This window comes from Thunnus thynnus, chromosome 10, assembly GCF_963924715.1.
Source record: "Thunnus thynnus chromosome 10, fThuThy2.1, whole genome shotgun sequence".
NCBI lineage: Eukaryota > Metazoa > Chordata > Actinopteri > Scombriformes > Scombridae > Thunnus > Thunnus thynnus.
The window spans coordinates 34,363,274-34,386,450 of NC_089526.1; positions in this window are offsets into that span (position 1 = coordinate 34,363,274).

The window sequence follows — 23,177 nt, forward strand, 5'->3', positions numbered from 1 at the left end:
GCTTTTCTAATGATAAAATTCTAACTATTAGAGACAAAATTAACCACCACCTGCCCTCAACAGGCACCGTTTTCTCCCCAAACACAGGCACCTTAGAAACAGCTGTAAATCCTGACATATATTTGGACTGTTTTTCTCCACTCTACTTTTCTGAACTAACTTCAATGATTTGCTCAGCTAAACCATCAACCTGTCTCTTAGACCCCATCCCAACTAGGTTGCTTAAGGAAGCCTTACCCTTAGTTAGCACTTCTTTACTAGATATGATCAATCTGTCTTTAGTAACAGGCTATTTACCACAGTCCTTTAAAGTAGCTGTAATTAAACCTCTTCTTAAGAAGCCTACTCTTGATTCAAGCATTTTAGCCAATTATAGACCTATATCTAACCTTCCATTTCTCTCTAAGATCCTTGAGAAAGAAGTCTCTAATCAGTTATGTGACTTTCTACATAACAATGGTTTATTTGAGGATTTTTCAGTCAGGATTTAGAGCGCATCATGGCACAGAAACAGCACTGCTGAAAGTCACAAATGACCTCCTTACTGCATCAGACAAAGGATTTGTCTCTATACTTGTCCTATTAGATCTTAGTGCCGCATTCGACACAATTGACCATCAAATCCTTTTGCAGAGATTGGAACATTTAATTGGCATTAAAGGAACTGCATTAAGCTGGTTTAAGTCCTATTTATCAGACCGATTTCAGTTTGTACATGTTAATGATGAATCCTCCGTGAAGGCAAAAGTTAGACATGGAGTTCCACAAGGTTCTGTACTTGGAACAATTCTATTCACCTTGTATATGCTTCCTTTAGGTAATATTATTAGGAAACGCTCCATAAATTTTCATTGTTATGCAGATGATACCCAATTATATTTATCAATGAAGCCTGATGAAATCAATCAGTTAAACGAACTCCAAGCATGCCTTAAGGACATAAAGACCTGGATGACTTGTTACTTCTGGGCTGGATTATTGCAATTCCTTATTATCAGTGTGCTCTAACAAGTCTCTAAAGACTCTCCAGCTGGTTCAGAATGCATGTGTACTGACTAAAACTAGAAAAAGAGATCACATTTCTCCCATTTTAGCTTCGCTACATTGGCTTCCTCTAAAATCTAGAATAGAATTTAAAATCCTTCTCCTAACTTACAAAGCCCTTAATGGTCAGGCACCATCGTATCTTGAAGAGCTCATAGTACCGTATTATCCCACTAGAACACTGCGCTCCCAGAATGCAGGCTTACTGGTGGTTCCTACAGTCTAAAAGTAGAATGGGAGGTAGAGCCTTCAGCTATCAATCAATCAATCAATCAGGCTCCTCTCTTGTGGAACCATCTTCAAGATTCGGTCCGGGGTGCAGACACCCTCTCTATGTTTAAGAGTAGGCTTAAAACTTTCCTTTTTGATAAAGCTTATAGTTAGGGCCGACCAGGCTCACCTTGGATCAGCCCGTAGTAATGCTGCTATAGGCCCAGACTGCTAGGGGACCTTTGCAGTCCTGTTGGCATCCTTCCCTGGCTATTGCTACTGCTGTTGCTGCTGTTATTGTTTTTGTTATTGTTATGTTTGTTTTTATTCTGTAACTCCCCCCCCCCCCCCCCCCTCTTTCTTTCTCTCTCTCAACCTAACCAGTTAAAGCAGATGGCACCAAGAGCCAGGTTCTGCTTGAGGTTTCTACCCGTTAAAGGGGAGTTTTTCCGCTGTTGCCAAGTGCTTGCTCATGGGGGAATCGTTGGGTCTCTGTAAATTAAAGAGTATGGTCTTGACCTGCTCTATGTGAAAAGTGCCCTGAGATGACTTGTTGTGATTTGGCGCTATATAAATAAAAATTGATTGGTTGATTGATTGAAAATCTAGTTTCCTTTTTGTAATTTTTTTCCTGTCATGTACAGACTCACATAAAAAATTATTAAAGACAGAAGCAACAGTAAGATGATCTTCATTTAATTTTCCTTGTACTTTGAGTTTAAAATCTCCTAAAAAAATTGGTCCCTCCTTGTGAGATTATCAACGTTTTTCCAGATTAATTTACTGTTGCCTTTTGCCTCATTCAATATATTGAGATAAAAACGAGATTTAGCTTCTCTTAGCTCTTGGATAACTTTGTTCTTTAAACCTTTATAGATCAGCATGTCAGTGTCTCTTCTAGTTTTAATTGCCTTCCTTAGTGCAGCATCTCTAGATTTCATTAGTTTCCACAAATTTTCATTAAACAACATAAAATTGTTTTTATTTTTAGATTTTATCTTTATCCTCAAATTAAATCTTTCCCTCACAGAGTTGATTCTGTGAGTAAAAGTATCATAGCCGTAGTGCAGGTCATCAGAGGACAGACCATCATCCCAGTTCAAGCTGTTAATTTAACTGACAAATTCACTTAGCTCTGGGTATGCATTGAAGGATCATTGTCTTAGTTGCCGTGGTCCTAAATCTATTTTTAGTCAGTTTTCTCGCACATAGGGTTAGGTTATGATCTGATAAGCCACTGATTAAATTATAACTTTTAGTTATTCTTTCTTGTTTGTTAGTAAATATCAGGTCAATTTGTGTACTAGAGCATTTTGCAATCCTAGTTGGGCCTTTTACCAGTTGTTCTAGTTGGAATTTCTCTGTGATCATTTTTAGTTTTTTTCCTCTTCGATTTACCCTCCCAGTTCACATTAAAATCACCCATAAGTGATAATTCTTTGTTGAGTTTGCACTCTTTCAAGACTCCTGTGAGTTGATCATAGAAAGTGTCATCTGCAGAAAGGGGCCTATAGACACCTATGATGTTAAAAGACATTTGTTGGGATAACATTATTTTTATCCCAACATATTCTAAAGTGTTACCCGCATTGTAAACCACACGCTCACATTTGATGTTGTCTCTCACATAAAAAAGCACCCCTTCTCCTCTTCCATCAGGTCTGTCTCTTTTGAAACATTGGTATCTGGACACCGTGAACACACTCGCAGGAGTTATTTGTTTCAACCATGTTTCAGTCAGACAGAAAGTCCAGATTTGAGTCAGACAGAAGATGAGTTAGCTGATTGATCTTTTTAGTAATGCCTCTGATGTTAAAATGTCCACCAAACAGCCCCCTCAGTTTCAGCTTTGGGTCCCATAAGACTTTTGTATGATTGACAGTTTGGAAGGTTTTCAATAACCTCTGCCTCCTGCAGGGTTTCGACACACAGTGGTGTCAGCAGCAGGTTTTGTGAGAGAGACACTGGACCTATCAAGGTCTTCACAGCCCAGTAGTGAAAAGTTATTCATTGAGACATCATGCCTGGTGTTAACAAAGTTTAGTCTGTTAAGGGAGAAGCCCAGCTCAGAAAGTTGCTGCTCACTCATCACTGGCACCAGAGGAGTCCCAGACACACTCAGGAACAAATCAGCACCGAAGTTCTGCAGTGCTCTGAAATGGGGTGGCAGATGACCAGTCCACTGGATTGGTGATTCGTTCTAGTACCTGGGCTCATCTATGCCGCAGGACAGAGGAATAGATTGCAAAATATCCCAGTAAGTTATGATGAACACTCACTGTAGGAGCGTCAACTGGCCATGAGCCAGCATTTGTCCCAAGCTCAATCATTCAGTATCCCAGCTGTTTTCCATCAACGTTGATTGCTCTGGCCAGATAGACATGTATAGGCAATACAGCAGTGAGTACCAACAGTAGTCCGAAAAGCACTCCATGAAACACAGCCCAGGTCTTTTTGCTGATTAAACACTGCTTTGAACTTAAAGCAGTTTTTGACAGTCCTATGCAGCAATCCCATCCAGGATCCTGGTGGCCCAAGGGTAGAAACTTCTCTTAAGCCCCTCAGCACTGGCCCGGTGCATCCAGAACCTCCTTATGACCTCAGCAGGGAGAAAAGGCCGCCATCCGGGCGGTTAGGATCCCCTGAAGATACATGTGGCCAGGACCATTTCCTTCGATGTTGAAATGGATGTACAAGTGGTCTTGCTTGATGTTTAATCTGATGTCTACATTTGAAAACCTGGACTGGCCTCATAGCAGAGTTGGCAGGGGGGTGAGCCGACCACCTCCCCATCCCATCACTCTCCAATAAGTCCAATATCATTCACAAAAAGTTTACAGAAGAAGTTTAGCGAAGCTGAGAGAGAGGCGACTGGATAGGTTCGTGCCTTCTTACCATCCCGGGACATCCAGCTGACCAACAGGTTTAATGCCCTGGATAAACAGGAGTGTCCTCCACTTAAGGAATGCCCCCAGTCTCCCCTATCTGTGGACACCGCAGGATAATCAGCTGGTCCGGCACCCTGGAGGAAGCCTGCCTTCCCCCCGGCAGTCACTCCGGCTCCACGAAGGAACTCCAGGGTGTCGGTTAATTCACTAAATCCAAATCCACTGGATATTACCAGCAGAATCCCAGACATAAGATGGGACCATCCGTAGTTGGATTGTAGGAAGGTAATCTCTTCACATGACGTGCTGACGTGCTACGGTAAGCGTATTGTATCATTTCCGGTTGCCGACTGTGTATACTGATAGCGTTGTTGCTGCTCTCATCTCAGTTGATTTTCCTATATATATCACATTACTGTTGATTAATATCTGCTGTATATTTAAACTTTCGCTAGTTTTACACAAGCACTCTCAGCGCTTTTCTCTTAACGACTTTTCTCGCTAATCGCACAAGTTGTTAGTCACTTTAGCTCTGCAGCCAGCACTAGCAGCTAACTCAAACTAAGCAGTTAGCGATGGCTTCTCTCTCTCCCTCTCGTTCTCCTGCTCTCTCTTGCTCGGTGTGCCAAATGTTCAGTTACTCCTCTGCCTCCTTTAGTGATAGTGATAAGTGTAATAAGTGTAGTCTATTTGCAGCACTGGAGGCAAGGCTTAGTGAATTGGAAGCGCGGCTCCGCACCATGGAAAAACAATCAGCTGCTAATGTAGTTAGCCAGCCCCTAGTATCCGGTGCGGGCCGACCTAGCGTAGCTCCCACTCCCCCGGTAGCTCCCGAGCAGCCGGGAAGCCAGGGCGGCTGGGTGACTGTCCGAAGGAAGCATAGCCCTAAGCAGAAGCCCACGGTTCACCACCAACCAGTTCATGTTTCTAACAGGTTCTCCCCACTCAGCGACACACCCGCTGAGAAACAAACTCTGATTATTGGCAGCTCCATAGTCAGAAACGTGAAGTTAGCGACACCAGCAGCTATAGTTAAATGTATTCCTGGGGCCAGAGCGGGCGACATTGAGTCAAATTTAAAACTGCTGGCTAAGAATAAGCGTAAATATGGTACGATCGTCATCCATGTCGGCGGCAACGACTCCCGATTACGCCAATCAGAAGTCACCAAAATTAATGTTGAGTCGGTGTGTACATTTGCTAAAACAATGTCGGACTCCGTAATTTTCTCTGGACCGCTGCCTAATCTGACCAGTGATGACATGTATAGCCGCATGTCACAATTCAACCGCTGGTTGTCGAGGTGGTGTCCAGCAAACGATGTGGGCTTCATAGATAATTGGCAGACTTTCTGGGGAAGACCTGGTCTGATTAGGAGAGACGGCATACATCCCACTTTGGATGGAGCTGCTCTGATATCCAGAAATATGGCTGAGTTTATTAGTAAACCAAAACCATGACAACCCAGAGTTGAGACCAGGAGGCAGAGCTGCAGTCCTACACGCTTCTCTGCGCTTCCATTAGAGCAGTTACCCACCCAAAACCACATAGAGACTGTGTCTGTTCCCCGACCACATAAATCAATTAAATCCAAAGTATATAAAAGAAGAGTCATTCATGAAAATCTAGTAAAAATTAAAACCACTGCTGCAATAGTACAACAAAATAAGATAATTAAATGTGGACTCTTGAACATTAGATCTCTTTCATCTAAAGCAGTTTTAGTAAACGATTTAATTTCAGATCATCGTATTGATTTATTTTGTCTCACTGAAACCTGGCTATGTCATGAAGAATATGTCAGCCTTAATGAATCCACTCCCCCCAGTCATATTAATACTCATATTCCTCGAGACACTGGCCGAGGAGGAGGAGTTGCAGCCATTTTCAACTCAAGCCTAATCATTAACCCTAGACCTAAATTTAATTATAACTCATTTGAAAGCCTTGTTCTTAGTCTCTCTCAGCCAACCTGGAAAACTTTACAGCCAGTTCTATTTGTTATAGTGTACCGTCCTCCTGGCCCGTACTCTGAATTCCTATCTGAATTCTCAGAGTTTTTGTCGTATTTAGTCCTTAGTACAGATAAAGTAATTATAGTAGGTGATTTAATATTCATGTGGACGTTGATAATGAAAGTCTCAGCACTGCATTTCTCTCATTATTAGACTCAATTGGCTTCTCTCAGTGTGTAAATAATCCCACTCACCGTCTTAACCACACCCTAGACCTTGTTCTAACTTATGGGATTGAAATTGAACATTTAATAATTTTTCCACAAAATCCTATTTTATCAGATCATTTTTTAATAACTTTTGAATTCCTATTACTGGATTACACAACATTAGATAAAAATGTCCTCACTAGATGTCTATCTGATAGTGTTGTAGATAAATTTAAGGAAGCAATTCCGTCAATACTGAATTCACTGCTATGTCTCAATACTACAGAGGACTCTTATGTTAACTTTAGTCCCTCCCAAATTGATAATCTTATTGATAGTGCTGCAGGCTCACTAAGACAAACACTCGACTCCATCGCCCCCTTAAAAAAGAAGATAATAAAACGTAAGAGGTTAGCTCCATGGTATAACTCCCAAACCCGAAAATTAAAGCAAACATCGCGAAAATTGGAAAGGATTTGGCGTTGTACCACAGTCCTTTAAAGTAGCTGTAATTAAACCTCTTCTTAAAAAGCCTACTCTTGATTCAGGTGTTTTAGCCAATTATAGACCTATATCTAACCTTCCATTTCTATCCAAGATCCTTGAGAAAGCAGTCTCTAATCAGTTATGTGACTTTCTACATAACAATAGTTTATTTGAGGATTTTCAGTCAGGATTTAGAGCGCATCATAGCACAGAAACAGCACTGCTGAAAGTCACAAATGACTTCCTAACTGCATCAGACAAAGGATTTGTCTCTATACTTGTCCTGTTAGATCTTAGTGCTGCATTTGACACAATTGACCATCAAATCCTTTTGCAGAGACTGGAACATGTAATTGGCATTAAAGGAACTGCATTAACCTGGTTTAAGTCCTATTTATCAGACCGATTTCAGTTTGTACATGTGAATGATGAATCCTCCGTGAAGGCAAAAGTTAGACACGGAGTTCCACAAGGTTCTGTACTTGGACCAATTCTATTCACCTTATATATGCTTCCTTTAGGTAATATTATTAGGAAACACTCCATAAATTTTCATTGTTACGCAGACGATACCCAATTATATTTATCAATGAAGCCAGATGAACCCAATCAGTTAAACAAACTCCAAACATGCCTTAACGACATAAAGACCTGGATGACCTGCAATTTTCTACTACTAAATTCAGATAAAACTGAAGTTATTGTGTTTGGCCCTAAACACCTTAGAAACACATTATCTAATGATAAAGCTGCTCTGGATGGCATTACCCTGGCCTCCAGCACCACCGTAAGGAATCTGGGAGTTATCTTTGATCAGGATATGTCCTTTAACTCCCACATAAATCAGATTTCAAGGACTGCCTTTTTTCACTTACGTAATATCACAAAAATCAGGCACATCCTGTCCCTAAAAGATGCAGAAAAACTAGTTCACGCATTTGTTACTTCTAGGCTGGATTATTGCAATTCCTTATTATCAGGCTGCCCTAACAAGTCTCTAAAGACTCTCCAGCTGGTCCAGAACGCAGCTGCACGTGTATTGACTAAAACTAGAAAAAGAGACCACATTTCTCCCATTTTAGCTTCACTACATTGGCTTCCTGTAAAATCTAGAATAGAATTTAAAATCCTTCTCCTAACTTACAAAGCCCTTAATGGTCAGGCACCATCATATCTTGAAGAGCTCATAATACCGTATTATCCCACTAGAACACTGCGCTCCCAGTATGCAGGCTTACTGGTGGTCCCTACAGTCTTTAAAAGTAGAATGGGAGGCAGAGCCTTCAGCTATCAGGCTCCTCTTCTATGGAACCATCTACCGGACTCAGTCCGGGGTGCAGACACCCTCTCTATGTTTAAGAGTAGGCTTAAAACTTTCCTTTTTGATAAAGCTTATAGTTAGGGCCGACCAGGCTCGCCTTGGATCAGCCCTTAGTTATGCTGCTATAGGCCTAGACTACTGGGGGACTTCCCATGATGCACTGAGCTCCTCTCTCCTCCTCCTCCTCTCCATCTGTATGCATTCATGTAACATCAATGCATGTCACTAACTTTGCTTCTTCCCCGGAGTTTTTTGTGCTTTCTCATCTCACAGAAAAACCTGACTCCCGGGCCGAACCTTCGCGGTCCTTCACAGTCCTGATGGCATCCTTCCCTGGCTGTTGCTGCTTGTGCTTGTTGTTGTTTGTTGTTGTCATTGTTTTTCTTCTGTCCCCCCTCCCCCTTTCCCTCTCTCTTTCTCTCTCTCAACCCAACCGGTCAAAGCAGATGGCCGCCCACCAAGAGCCGGGGCCTGCTTGAGGTTTCTACCCGTTAAAGGGGAGTTTTTCCTTACCGCTGTCGCCAAGTGCTTGCTCATGGGGGAACTGTTGGGTCTCTGTAAATTAAAGAGTACGGTCTTGACCTGCTCTATGTGAAAAGTGCCTTGAGATGACTTCTGTTGTGATATGGCGCTATATAAATAAAGATTGATTGATTGATTGATTGATACTGTGGTCCATGTGGGAGTGAATGACATCACGAAACAGCAGTTGGAACTGCTAAAGCTGGACTTCATTCACCTGTTGAAAGTCCTGGAGTCTCAGGACTGCCACGCTTTTGTCTCTGAACCTATCCCCTCTCTCGGCCATGGAGTGGGTCACTTCAGTCGCCTACACACGGGGGCACGTACCTGATATTATAGCCCCCTCTTCTATTTCCCCACATTCCATAGGTTTATGCCTGAACTCTGCAGCTAGCTATCCTCTGAATGATCATGGTGTTTCTGATTCCCCTTCACTGGTGTCAACTAATCCAGTGCGTTATACAGCAAGGCTACCCAAAAAATGAACTGGCAGGCACAAAAGGGTCCCCATCTGACCTAATTTCTAGTAAGACTCAGTCAATTTAAGGTCTATCACCAATAAGTCTTTTATTGTCAATGATTTTATTTCTTCTAATGATTTAGATTTTATCTCTCTGGTTGAAACTTCGCAGACATCGATGTCCCTCTCATTGAGGCATGTCCCCCCAGATATACATTTTGGAATAGTCCTAGATTAACTGGACGGGGGGGGGGGGGGGGGGGGACTTGCTGTCATTTATAAAGCTGACAACAAATGTACACCAACTGCTATTGGCAATTTTATCTCATTTGAGTTATTCTCATTCACCACTTCCCACCATACAATCTTTTTTGGGTTGTTATATCATCCTCCTAACTCAAAGGGCTACTTTCTTTTGGGAAAAATTTTTTATTGGGATTGACTTAAATATTCACAGTGATAACCAAAGTGACAAACGTGCATCTGAATTCTTTGATCTTGTCAGTGCTTTTGACTGTATTCAGCATGTCTCTGGCTTTACTCATCAACATGGTCATACTCCAGAGCATTAGAAGGGCATGTAGGCATGCTGAACGGAAATGGAAAGTTTCCAAATTAAGATGTGATTTTAATGCCATGAAAGAGCTTTTAAAAGGAAGCTTTTAAAAGAAAGAGTTTAATTACACTATAAAAGACGAAAGATCAAAATTCCTCTCTCATTGCTGCAAATCCTCACAACCCCAAGTTACTTTTCAGGACCATTAACTCCCTTATCCACCGCCCTCCCAATTCCATAGAAGTCTCTTCAATTGAAAGGTGTGAGAGTTTTTGTTCTTTTTTCAATAAAGTTTCCAACATTAGAGCCCAAATCATACCATCTCTGCTTATTTTACCACACTGTGAGGTGTATCAGTTTTTTAATTCTTTTTATCTGATATCCCAGTCAGATTTACTGAGGATGATCAATGGCATGAAATCTTCAACTTCTCCCTCTGATGTCTTACCCACTAGATTTTTATAAGAGGTTTCTGCCTTTTTATCCTCAGATATTTTAGCAATTTCTAACAAATTTCTAACAAATCTTTATCTTCAGGGATTGTACCTCCGATTTTTAAACCCCCTTCTGGAAGAATCAAATCTTGACACCACTAATCTGAATAATTTTAGACTCGTATCCAAATTACCTTTTCTTGCCAAAGTGCTGGAGAAAGTGGTTTACTCTCAGCTTATTTATTTTATGAATGACCGCTCTCTCTTTGAAAGTTTCAGTCTGGTTTTCGCACCCATCATAGCACAGAAACTTTTAAACTTTTGAAAGTTTCCCAGGGTTTGCAGTGCACCCATGAGGCCAGAAATCTGGGTCTAATCTTTGATCCAGACTTGAATTTTGTAATTTTTGTAAATGCATTGTGTATTTTGTTTTATGTCTGTGAAGCACTTTGTAAACTTGTTTTTGAAAAGTGCTATATAAATAAAGTTTATTATTATTATTATTATAATTGAGTCCAGGGTGCATAGAGAGGCTCCAGTATGCATGGGTTACATTATCAGCAAGGATCCTTTAAGTTTTCCTCTTGTTTTCATAAAATAACTCTTCTGTTAGCTGCGTATTCTTCTTCTTCTTCTTCTTCCTCTGATGTTTTTGGCCGTTGGCAAACAGCTTGTTGGTGCATTACCGACACCTTCTGAATTGGACTGTGAATCGGAATGGGTACCATATTCTTCTGTTAAGTCCACTCTTTTCCAAAAATGTATATATAGATCTTCACTGCAGCTGGTTTGGGACCCAACAGCTTTTTGGATTAACTACGTTATCTTTCTTTTCTTTTTTTACTTTAAAGGATTTCCTTTTTAAGAGTGCTTGTTTTCTTGTCTGTTTTTGCTTGGTGTAAAGTTGTCAGATGGTCTCATAGATGGATATATTGGACTTTCTGACATCCTACAGCTTGCTAACTGTACCAGTTAACATTAGACTGCAGAATACACCCTGCTGAAAGAAACAGCTTAGATCGACAAGGCTGGCCGACTAGCCTGTTTTGGTCAATCAGCCTGACCTGCCCTGGTCAACCAGCCTGACCAGCCTTGTCAACCTTGTCAATCTGCGGCTGCGGTCAAAAAGTACTACTACTTTTCCTTGACCTCGATGGGTGATTAATCTCAGCTAAATACCTGTGAACACAACAAATTAATCAGCAACCAAACATTGAAATGAAGAAATATGTTCATGCATTGAGGGCTTTATGTACTAAAACTTTTTTCAAAAGGTTGATAGGTGAATTGAGTGCTTAAATACAGCTAATAATGGACTTACATTTGTTAGGTGAACAGAAAGGTGACTCCAAGCAAATGATGATGTCAAACTCATGTTTCAGAACAGCGCTGCACTGAGGACCCCAAATGCTATTGATTTCCAAATGAATGGTGTTATTTTGGGCATTAAAAAATGTTTTTTGGCAGGTGTTCTTGTTGGCCTGGGAGCCTGCCAGGCCTGTACAATTATAGGGAAAACACTGTAAAGGATAAATGTTTTTCAACTGATGTCTTAACTTCCTTGTTTTACGTTCTTTCCAAGATGCTTTGAATTCAATTCAGTTCAATTTATTTATATAAAGCCAAATCATAACAAGAGTCATCTCAGGGCACTTTTCACATAGAGCAGGTCTAGACTGTACTCTGTTATTTACAGAGAACCAACAATTCCCCCATGAGCAAGCACTTGGCGAAAGCGGCAAGGAAAAACATCCCTTTAACGGGAAGAAATCTCAAACAGAACCAGGCTCTAGGTGGGCAGCCATCTGCCGTGACCGGTTGGGTTCAGAGAGAAAGAGGGGGGGCAGAGAAGCAGAATAATAACAATAATAACAATGACAACAATTATAACAATAAAAATATGACTAGTAATAATAATACTTTTGTGCACGTCAGGATCTGGTGCAGTCAAAGGGCTTTTATTTCAGGCATGTGGATGTCTTCAAGCATGGGCTCTTACTGTACATTGCACGAAGAGTTAAATATCACTTCCTATGTCCACTATGTGGCACTAGAGAACACCCACTAATTGTATGTCATGTTGCTATATGTCATGTGTAGACCGCACCATGTAAATTCCATGTAAATCGAATTCTTCTTCTTCTATTTCTTCCCCTTCTGTTTCTTCTTTCTTCTTCTGTTTCTTCTTCTTCTTTTTCTTCTTCTATTTCTTCTCCTAATTCTTCTTCTAATTTTTCTTTTTTTTCTTCTATTTCTTCTTCTATTTCTTCTTCTGTTTATTCTTCTGTGTTTTCTTTCTTCTTTTAATCCTTCTTCTTTTTCTTCTTCTATTTCTTCTTCTATTTCTTCTTCCGTTTCATCTTCTGTCTTCTAGTTCTTTTTCTTCTGTTTCTTCTTTCTGTTTCTTCTTCTTCTGTTTCTTCTTCTGTTCTTCCTCTATTTCTTCTTCTGTTTCTTCTTTCTATTTCTTCTTCTTCTGTTTCTTCTTCTGTTCTTCTTCTTCTATTTCTTCTTCTGTTTCTTCTTCTGTTTCTTCTATTTCTTCTATTTCTTTTTCTATTTTTTTACGTCTTCTTTTGCTCTTCTTCCTCTTCTGTTTCTTCTTCTTCTACTTCTTCTTCTATTTCTTCCTCTTCTGTTTCTTCTCCTTCTTCTAATTCTTCTTCTGGTTCTTCTAATTATTCTTTTTCTTCTTCTATTTCTTCTTCTATTTCTTGTGTTTCATCTTCTGTCTTCTTCTATTTCTTCTATTTCTTCTTCTGTTTCTTCCTTTTCTGTTTCTTCTTCTTCTGTTTCTTCTGTTTCATCTTCTATTTCTTCTTGTTTCTTCTTCTATTTCTTCTTCTTATTATATTTCTTCTGTTTCTTCTTCTGTTTCTTCCTCTTCTGATTCTTCTACTTCTATTTCTTCTTCTCTTCTTCTTCTTCTTCTGTTTCTTCTTCTTATTATATTTCTTCTTTCTTCTTCTGTTTCTTCCTCTTCTGATTCTTCTACTTCTATTTCTTCTTCTCTTCTTCTTCTTCTTCTTCCTCTTTTTCTTCTTCTATTCCTTCTTCTATTTCTTTTTCTATTTTTCTATTTCGTCTTTTGTTCTTCTTCCTCTTCTTTCTTCTGTTTCATCTTCTATTTCTTCATCTTGTCTCTTCTTCTTTTTCTTTTTTAATTTCTTCTTCTTCTATTTCTTCTTTTTCTTCTTGTTTCTTCCTCTTCTGTTTTTTCTTCTACTTCTATTTCTTCTTCTTCTGTTTCTTCTTCTGTTTCTTCTTCTATTCTTCTTCTCTTTCTTCTCCTTCTGTGTCTTCTATATCTTCTTCTTCTATTTCTTCTTACTCTATTTCTTCTTCTTCTTCTTCTACCTCCTTTTCTTTACCTCCTTCTTTTACCTCCTCTTCCTCTTCTTCTACCTCCTCCTTCTTCTTCTTTCTTCTTCTTCTGTTTCTTGTTTCTTCTTCTTTCTTCTTCTGTTTCTTGTTTCTTCTTCTTCTGTTTCTTCTCCTTTTTCTTCTTCTTTCTTCTTCTAATTCTTCTTCTAATTCTTCTTTTTCTTCTTCTATTTCTTCTTCTATTTCTTCTTCTGTTTCTTCTGTGTTTTCTTTCTTCTTTTAATCCTTCTTTTTCTTCTTCTATTTCTTCTTCCGTTTCATCTTCTGTCTTCTAGTTCTTTTTCTTCTCTTTCTTCTTCTGTTTCTTCTTCTATTTCTTCTTCTTCTGTTTCTTCTTCAGTTTCCTAATTCTTCTTTTAATTCTTCTTTTTCTTCTTCTTATTCTTCTATTTCTTCTTCTTCTTCTGTTTCTTCTGTTTCTTCCTGCTCTGTTTCTTCTTCTATCTTCTTCTGTTTCTTCTTCTAGCTTCTTCTATTTCTTCTTCTCTTTCTTCTTCTCTTTCTTCCTCTTCTGTTCTGCTTCTTCTATTTCTTCCTCTTCTGTTTCCTCTCCTTTTTCTTCTTCTATTTCTTCTCCTATTTCTTCTTCTTCTAATTCTTTTTTTCTTATATTTCTTCTTATATTTCTTCTTCTTCTGTTTCTTCTTTTACTTCTTCTTTTGTTTCATCTTCTGTCTTCTTCTATTCCTTCTTCTATTTCTTCTTCTTCTGTTTCTTCTTCTGTTTCGTCTTCTATTCTTCTTCTATTTCTTTTTCTTCTTGCTTTTCTATTTCTTCCTTTTCTGTTTCTTCTGTTTCTTCTTCTTCTGTTCTTCTGTTCTTCTTCTACTATTTCTTTTTTATTTCGTCTTCTGTTTCTTCTTCTCCTTGTTCTTCTATTTCTATTTCTATTCTACCTCCTCTTCTTCTTCTACTTCCACTTCCTCCTGCTTCTTCTTCTCCTCCTGCTCCTTCTTCTTCTTTTTCTTCTTCTATTTCTTCTTCTAATTCTTCCTTTTCTTCTTCCATTTCTCTGTCTTCTTCTATTCTTCTTCTGTTTCTTCTTCTTCTGTTCTTCCGTTCTTCTTCTATTTTCTTCTATTTCTTCTTCTATTTTTTCTTCTTCTTTTTCTTCTTCTATTTCTTCATCTTCTTCTATTTCTTCTTCTTCTGTTTATTCTGTTTCCTCTTCTCTTCTTCCGTTCTTCTATTTCTTTTTCTTCTATTTGTTCTTCTAATTCTTCTTCTAATATTTCTTTTTCTTCTTCTGTTTCTTCTTATTCTTCTATTCTTCTATTTCTTCTTCTTCTGTTTCTTCTTCTTCATTTATTCTTCTTCTATTTCTTCCCCTTCTGTTTCTTCTTCTTTTTCTTCTTCTATTCCATCTTCTTCTTTTTCTTCTGTTTCTTCCTCTTCTGTGTCTTCTCTCTTCTTCTATCTTCTTATTCTACTTTTGTAACAAGTATCATTTTATTAAAGACAACAGAATTGAAGAAATATCATGTTATAATTACTTTACTATGGGTAGAATTATATCAAATGTTACACACTGATGCAGTGTGGCTTTATGTACAACATTCCCAAATTTGGTTGCAATCCAATTTAGCATTGAAAGGTTCTGGCCAGTTAAGGGCATCATCCACACTTTCAAAAGCTAGGCAACCAATTACAAACGGTAAGCGATACCCAGAAATGAACTCATAAGTCTTTATATTTTTGTGAAAAGTGTTTTCAGACACTAAAAAGTCTAAAGTTATGACTTAATACTGTGGTATGTGAATGCTGGTGAATATAGTATCTTGTGGTGAAGGGCATGGTGCTACAATATACATTTTGAACTCAATATTATTTGCATATCGAGGTGAAGAAAATGTAAACCCCCCCCCACCACCCTTCAGCTTCTTGACCACTTTTTAGCATTTTTCAAAATAATGCAGTGGGTGGGGTTAAGCTCAGTTCCCTCATTTGCATATCAGCAGTTCCGTCTTTTGATACATCAAGAATGTTGATGATGTCACACACATCTACATTCTGAATGTTCTTAACTTGATGAACTCAGGCACATTCTCACTCATTTGGTATCTAATCGCTCAGCTGTCCAAACCCTCTGAACTGACGTATTCGTTCATTGCATTTGACAAACCTGTTTACTGATTGGTTACTTTACTGATTGATTGTTTTTTTCTCTCTGTGGAAAACTGACATCTCTTAAAAATGGACGCCAACACTGTCTTTAAACGAGTCCAACAAATGAGACCGTCCTCTTTCTCTGAAGAAGAGCGATGCCGCTACCAAGCAGAAGTAAGTCACTGTCAAATGTGAAGGTGCACTGTTCAATTTAATGTTACATTTGAGTATAATATGGTGTTTCTGTGAGCTGATTGTTCGCTGAATCTGTCTTGCAGAAAATAATGCTCAGGCAGTTCATGCTCCTGAAGCAGCAGGATCAAGTCCCTGATCATGTAACTCTCACACAGATGAAGACCTGGCTGCTGACAGGAAGGAACTTTGTGGGGGAGTGAGTCAAACTGACCATTTATTTGACTCATACACTGATAGAAAACTGACATATTATATTACAGCTTTTTTACAAACATGTAACAGTTGTAGAAAATAACACAGTATTTTTTTATTAGGAGGAGCTGGACGAGGAGAAGCGGCTTTCACAGCTGCTGAACAGTAAGGTCACACTGGAGGGCCTTCAGATGTTTGTTACAGTCTTCCGACCAAAAGCAGAGAAGGCTGTGCAAACATATCTACCGTCACTGTTCAGCAAGCTGCTGAAATATTTTGGTGGATCTCGCATTCCTCCTGTCTCTTCAGGGGATGCAAAGCCAGGAGAGCTCTTAGAGCTCCAGCAGAGCACTGCACCAGTCATCAGGAGGTAATAAATACCACTCTGAAGTTCCTCCTGGAGGAACCAGAGTCTGCAGACCAAATTGAAGCAGCCAACATTGAGGTTGGGAGACTGTTTCTTCTTCTATCTTCTTCTTCTATTTCTTCCTCTTCTGTTTCTTCTTCTTTTTCTTCTTCTGTTTCTTCTATTTCTTCTTCTGTTTCTTCTTCTATCTTCTATTTCTTCTTCTTCTGTTTGTTCTTCAGTCATCTTCTATTTCTTCATCTTGTTTCTTCTTCTTTTTCTTCTTCTATTTCTTCTTCTTCTCCTATTTCTTCTGTTTCTTCCGCTTCTGTTTCTTCTTCTACGTCTATTTCTTCTTCTTCTGTTTCTTCTTCTGTCTCTTCTTCTTCTGTTTCTTCTCCTTCTATGTCTTCTATTTCTTCTTTTTCTGTTTCTTCTTCTATATCTTCTTCTATTTCTTCTTCTTCCTATATTTCTTCTTCTTCTACCTCATTTTCTTACTCTACCTCCTTCTTTTACCTCCTCTTCCTCTTCTTCTACCTCCTCCTCTTCTTCTTCTTCTTCTTCTTCTTCTCCTACTCCTTCTTCTTATTTCCTCTTCTGTTTCTTCTATCTAATTCTTCTTCTAATTCTTTTTTCTTCTGTCTTCTTCAATTTCTTTTTCTATTTTTCTATTTCTTCTTTTGTTCTTCTTCCTCTTCTGTTTCTTCCTCTTCGTCTTATATTTCTTCCTCTCTGTTTCTTCATCTTCTATTTCTTCTTCTGATTCTTGTAATTATTCTTTTTCTTCTTCTATTTCTTCTTCTTCTATTTCTTCTGTTTCATCTTCTGTCTTCTTCTATTTCTTCTATTTCTTCTTCTGTTTCTTCCTCTTCTGTTTCTTCTTCTATCTTCTATTTCTTCCTCTTCTGTTTCTTCTTCTTTTTCTTCCTCTATTTCTTCTTCTTCTGTTTCTTCTGTTTCTTCCTCTTCTGTTTCTTCTTATATTTCTTCTTCTTCTGTTCTTCTTCTTCTTCTATTTCTTCTTCTATTTCTTTTTCTATTTTTCTATTTTTTCTTTTGTTCTTCTTCCTCTTCTGTTCTTCTTCTTCTTCTTCTACTACTACTTCTACCTCTTCTGTTTCTTCTTCTATTTCTTCTGATTCATCTAATTATTCTTTTTCTTCTTCTATTTCTTCTTCTTCTATTTCTTCTGTTTCATCTTCTATCTTCTTCTATTTCTTCTATTTTGTCTTCTGTTTCTTCCACCTGTTTCTTCTTCTATCTTCTATTTCTTCTTCTTCTGTTTCTTCTTCAGTTTCATCTTCTATTTCTTCATCTTGTTCTTCTTTTTCTTCTTCTATTTCTTCTTCTCTATTTCTTCTGTTTCTTCCTCTTCTGTTTCTTCTTCTACGTCTATTTTTTCTTCTGTTTCTTCTTCTGTCTCTTCTTCTTCTGTTTCTTCTCCTTCTGTGTCTTCTATTTCTTCTTCTTCTTCTTCTTCCTATATTTCTTCTACTACTTCTACCTCCTTTTCTTACTCTACCTCCTTCTTTTACCTCGTCTTCCTCTTCTTCTACCTCTTCTTCTTCTTCTTCTTCTTCTTCTTCTTCTTCTTCTCCTGCTCCTTCTTCTTCTTTCCTCTTCTGTTTCTTCTTTCTAATTCTTCTTCTAATGCTTTTTTTCTTCTATGTCTTCTTCAATTTCTTTTTCTATTTTTCTATTTCTTCTTTTGTTCTTCTTCCTCTTCTGTTTCTTCCTCTTCTTCTATTTCTTCCTCTCTTTTTCATCTTCTTCTTCTATTTCTTCTTCTGATTCTTGTAATTATTCTTTTTCTTCTTCTATTTCTTGTTCTTCTATTTCTTCTGTTTCATCTTCTGTCTTCTTCTATTTCTTCTATTTCTTCTTCTATTTCTTCCTCTTGTTTCTTCTTCTTCTTTTTCTTCTTCTATTTCTTCTTCTATTTCTTTTTTTATTTTTCTATTTCTTCTTTTGTTCTTTTTCCTCTTCTGTTCTTCTTCTTCTTCTTCCTCTTCTTCTTCTTCTTCTTCTTCTATTTCTACCTCTTCTGTTTCTTCTTCTATTTCGTCTGATTCTTCTAATTATTCTTTTTCTCCTTCTATTTCTTCTTCTTCTATTTCTTCTGTTTCATCCTCTGTCTTCTTCTATTTCTTCTTCTGTTTCTTCCACTTCTATTTCTTCTTCTATCTTCTATCACTTCTTCTTCTGTTTCTTCTTCTGTTTCATCTTCAATTTCTTCATCTTGTTTCTTCTTCTTTTTCTTCTTCTATTTCTTCTTCTTCTATTTCTTCTATTTCTTCTTGTTTCTTCCTCTTCTGTTTCTTCTTCTACTTCTATTTCTTCTTCTTCTGTTCTTCTTCTTCTTTTTCTATTTCTTCCTCTTGTTTCTTCTTCTGTTTCTTTTTCTATTTTTCTATTTCTTCTTTTGTTCTTCCTCTTCTGTTTCTTCTTCTTCTTCTTCCTCTTCCTCTTCTTCTTCTTCTTCTTCTTCTATTTCTTTTTCTATTTTTCTATTTCTTTTGGTCTTCTTCCTCTTCTGTTTCTTCTCCTTCTTCTCCTTCTTATTTTTCTTCTTCTATTTCTTCTTCTTCTATTTCTTCTGTTTCATCTTCTGTCTTCTTCTATTTCTTCTATTTCTTCTTCTGTCTCTTCCTCTTCTGTTTCTTCTTCTATCTTCTATTTCTTCTTCTGTTTAATCTTCAGTTTCATCTTCTATTTCTTCATCTTGTTTCTTTTTCTTCTTCTATTTCTTCTTCTTCTATTTCTTCTGTTACTTCTTGTTTCTTCCTCTTCTGTTTCTTTTACTTCTTCTATTTCTTCTCCTTCTTTTTCTTCTGTTTCTTCTTCTGTTTCTTCCTCTTCTGCTTCTTCTTCTACTTCTATTTCTTCTTCTTCTGTTCTTCTTCTTTTTTCATTTTCTTCCTCTTGTTTCTTCTTCTATTTCTTTTTCTATTTTTCTATTTCTTCTTTTGTTCTTCCTCGTTTGTTTCTTCTTCTTCTTCTTCCTCTTCTGTTTCTTCTTCTATTACTTCTTCTGTTTCTTCTGTTTCCTCTTCTGTTTCTTCCTCTTCTGTTTCTTCTTCTATTTCTTCTTCTTCTGTTCTTCTTCTTCTTTTTCTATTTCTTCCTCTTCTTTCTTCTTCTATTTCTTTTTCTATTTTTCTATTTCTTCTTTTGTTCTTCCTCTTCTCTTTCTTCTTCTTCTTCTTCTTTTTCTTCTTCTATTTCTTCCTCTTCTGTTTCTTCTTCTTCTTCTATTTCTTCTTCTGATTCTTCTAATTATTCTTTTTCTTCTTCTTCTATTTCTCGTGTTTCATCTTCTGTCCTTCTATTTCTTCTTCTGATTCTTCTAATTATTCTTTTTCTTCTTCTTCTATTTCTCGTGTTTCATCTTCTGTCCTTCTATTTCTTCTTCTGTTTTTTCCTCTTCGGTTTCTTCTTCTATCTTCTATTTCTTTTTTTTCTTTTCTTCTGTTTCTTCTTCTATTTCTTCCTCTTCGGTTTGTTCTTCTTCTTTTTTTCTTCTATATCTTCTTCTATTTCTTTTTCTATTTTTCTATTTCTTTTGTTCTTCTTCCTTTTCTGTTTCTTCTTCTTCTTCTCCATGTTCTTCTTCTTCTTCTTCTTCTTCTTCTATTTATTGCTCTTTTGTTTCTTCTTCTATTTCTTCTGATTCTTCTAATTATTATTTTTCTTCTTCTATTTCTTCTTCTATTTCTTGTGTTTCATCTTCTGTCTTCTTCTATTTCTTCTATTCTGTTTCTTCCTCTTCTGTTTCTTGTTCTATTTTCTGTTTCTTCTTATTCTGTTTCTTCTGTTTCATCTTCTATTTCTTCTTCTTGTTTCTTCTTCTTTTTCTTCTTCTATTTCTTCTTTCTTCTTCTGTTTCTTCCTCTTCTGATTCTTCTACTTCTATTTCTTCTTCTCTTCTTTTTTCTTCTTCTGTTTTTTCTTCTTCTTTTTCTTCTTCTATTCCTTCTTCTATTTCTTTTTCTATATTTCTATTTCTTCTTCCTCTTCTTTCTTCTTTCATTTTCTATTTCTTCTTATTGTTTCTTCTTCTTTTTCTTCTTCTATTTCTTCTTCTTCTTCTTTTTCTTCTGTTTCTTCTTCTGTTTCTTCCTCTTCTGATTCTTCTACTTCTATTTCTTCTTCTCTTCTTCTTCTTCCTCTGTTTCTTCTTCTTCTTTTTCTTCTTCTATTCCTTCTTCTATTTCTTTTTCTATTTTTCTATTTCTTCTTTTTTCTTCTTCCTCTTCTTTCTTCTTCTTCTTCTTCTCCTATTTCTTCCTCTTATGTTTCTTCTATTTCTTCTGATTCTTCTAATTATTATTCTTCTATTTCTTCTTCTTCTATTTCTTCTGTTTCATCTTCTGTCTTCGTCTGTTTCTTCTTTCTTCTTCTGTTTCTTCCTCTTCTGTTTCTTCTTCTGTTTCATCTTCTATTTCTTCATCTTGTTCCTTCTTTTTCTTTTTCTATTTCTTCTATTTCTTCTGTTTCTTCTTTTTTCTTCCTCTTCTGTTTTTTCTTCTACGTCTATTTCTTCTTCTTCTTCTTCTTCTTCTTCTTCTTCTTCTTCTACTTCTTCTTCTATTTCTTCCTCTTCTGTTTCTTCTCCTTCTTCTATTTCTTCTTCTGGTTCTTCTACTTATTCTTTTTCTTCTTCTATTTCTTCTTCTATTTCTTGTGTTTCATCTGTCTTCTTCTATTTCTTCTATTTCTTCTTCTGTTTCTTCCTCTTCTGTTTCTTGTTCTATCTTCTGTCTCTTCTTCTGTGTCTTCTGTTTCATCTTCTATGTCTTCTTCTGTTTCTTCCTCTTCTGTTTCTTGTTCTATCTTCTGTCTCTTCTTCTGTTTCTTCTGTTTCATCTTCTATTTCTTCTTCTTGTTTCTTCTTCTTTTTCTTCTTCTATTTCTTCTTCTTCTTCTATTTCTTCTGTTTCTTCTTCTGTTTCTTCCTCTTCTGATTCTTCTACTTCTATTTCTTCTTCTCTTCTTCTTCTTCTTCTTCTTCTGTTTTTTCGTCTTCTTTTTCTTCTTCTATTCCATCTTCTATTTCTTTTTCTATATTTCTATTTGTTCTTCCTCTTCTTTCTTCTGTTTCATCTTCTATTTCTTCAGCTTGTTTCTTCTTCTTTTTCTTCTTCTATTTCTTCTTCTTCTTCTTCTTTTTCTTCTTCTATTTCTTCTTCTAATTCTTCTTCTAATTCTTCTTCTTTTTCTTCTTCTATTTCTTCTTCTATTTCTTCTGTTTCTTCTGTTCTTCTTCTATTTCTTCCTCTTCTGTTTCTTCTTCTTTTTATTCTTCTATTTCATCTTCTAATTCTTCTTCTAATTCTTCTTCTTTTTCTTCTTCTATTTCTTCTACTAATTCTTCTACTAATTCTTCTTCTATTTCTTCTTCTTTCTTCCTCTTGTTCTTCTTTTTCTTGTGTTTCATCTTCTGTCTTCTTCTGTTTCTTCTTCTGTTTCTTCCTCTTCTGTTTCTTGTTATATCTTCTATTTCTTCTTCTGTTTCTTCTGTTTCATCTTCTATTTCTTCTTCTTGTTTCTTCTTCTTTTTCTTCTTCTTCTTCTTCTTCTTCTTCTATTTCTTCCTCTTATGTTTCTTCTTCTATTTCTTCTGATTCTTCTAATTCTTCTTCTTCTATTTCTTCTTCTTCTATTTCTTCTGTTTCATCTTCTATTTCTTCTTCTTGTTTCTTCTTCTTTTTCTTCTTCTATTTCTTCTTCTTCTATTTCTTCTGTTTCTTCTTCTGTTTCTTCCTCTTCTGATTCTTCTACTTCTATTTCTTCTTCTTCTCTTCTTCTTCTTCTTCTTCTGTTTCTTCTTCTTCTTCTTCTTCTTCTTCTTCTATTTCTTCCTCTTATGTTTCTTCTTCTATTTCTTCTGATTCTTCTAATTCTTCTTCTTCTATTTCTTCTGTTTCATCTTCTGTCTTCTTCTGTTTCATCTTCTATCTTCTGTCTCTTCTTCTGTTTCTTCTGTTTCATCTTCTATTTCTTCTTCTTGTTTCTTCTTCTTTTTCTTCTTCTATTTCTTCTTCTTCTTCTATTTCTTCTGTTTCTCTTCTTCATCTTGTTCCTTCTTTTTCTTTTTCTATTTCTTCTATTTCTTCTGTTTCTTCTTTTTTCTTCCTCTTCTGTTTTTTCTTCTACGTCTATTTCTTCTTCTGTTTCTTCCTCTTCTGTTTCTTGTTCTATCTTCTATTTCTTCTTCTTCTGTTTCTTCTGTTTCATCTTCTATTTCTTCTTCTTGTTTCTTCTTCTTTTTCTTCTTCTATTTCTTCTTCTTCTTCTATTTCTTTTGTTTCTTCTTCTAATTCTTCTTCTAATTCTTCTTCTATTTCTTCTTCTATTTCTTTTTCTCTTTCTCTATGTCTTCTGTTGTTCTTCCTCCTCTTTTGTTTCTTCTTCTTCTTCCTCTTCTGTTTCTTCTTCTTCTGGTTCTTCTAATTATTCTTTTTCTTCTTCTATTTCTTCTTCTTCTATTTCTTCTGTTTCTTCTTCTATTTCTTCCTCTTCTGTTTGTTCTTCTTCTATTTCTTTCCCTATTTCTTTTTCTATTTTTCTATTTCTTTTGTTCTTACTCTTCTATTTCTTCTTTATTTCTTCTGTTTCATCTCTCTTCTTCTATTTCTTCTATTTCTTCTTCTCTTTCTTCCTCTTCTGTTTCTTCTTCAATCTTCTATTGCTTCTTCTGTTTTATCTTCAGTTTCATCTTCTATTTCTTCATCTTGTTTCTTTTTCTTCTTCTATTTCTTCTTCTTCTATTTCTTCTGTTTCTTCTGTTCTTCTTCTATTTCTTCCTCTTCTTTTTCTTCTTCTATTTCTTCTTCTAATTCTTCTACTAATTCTTCTTCTTTTTC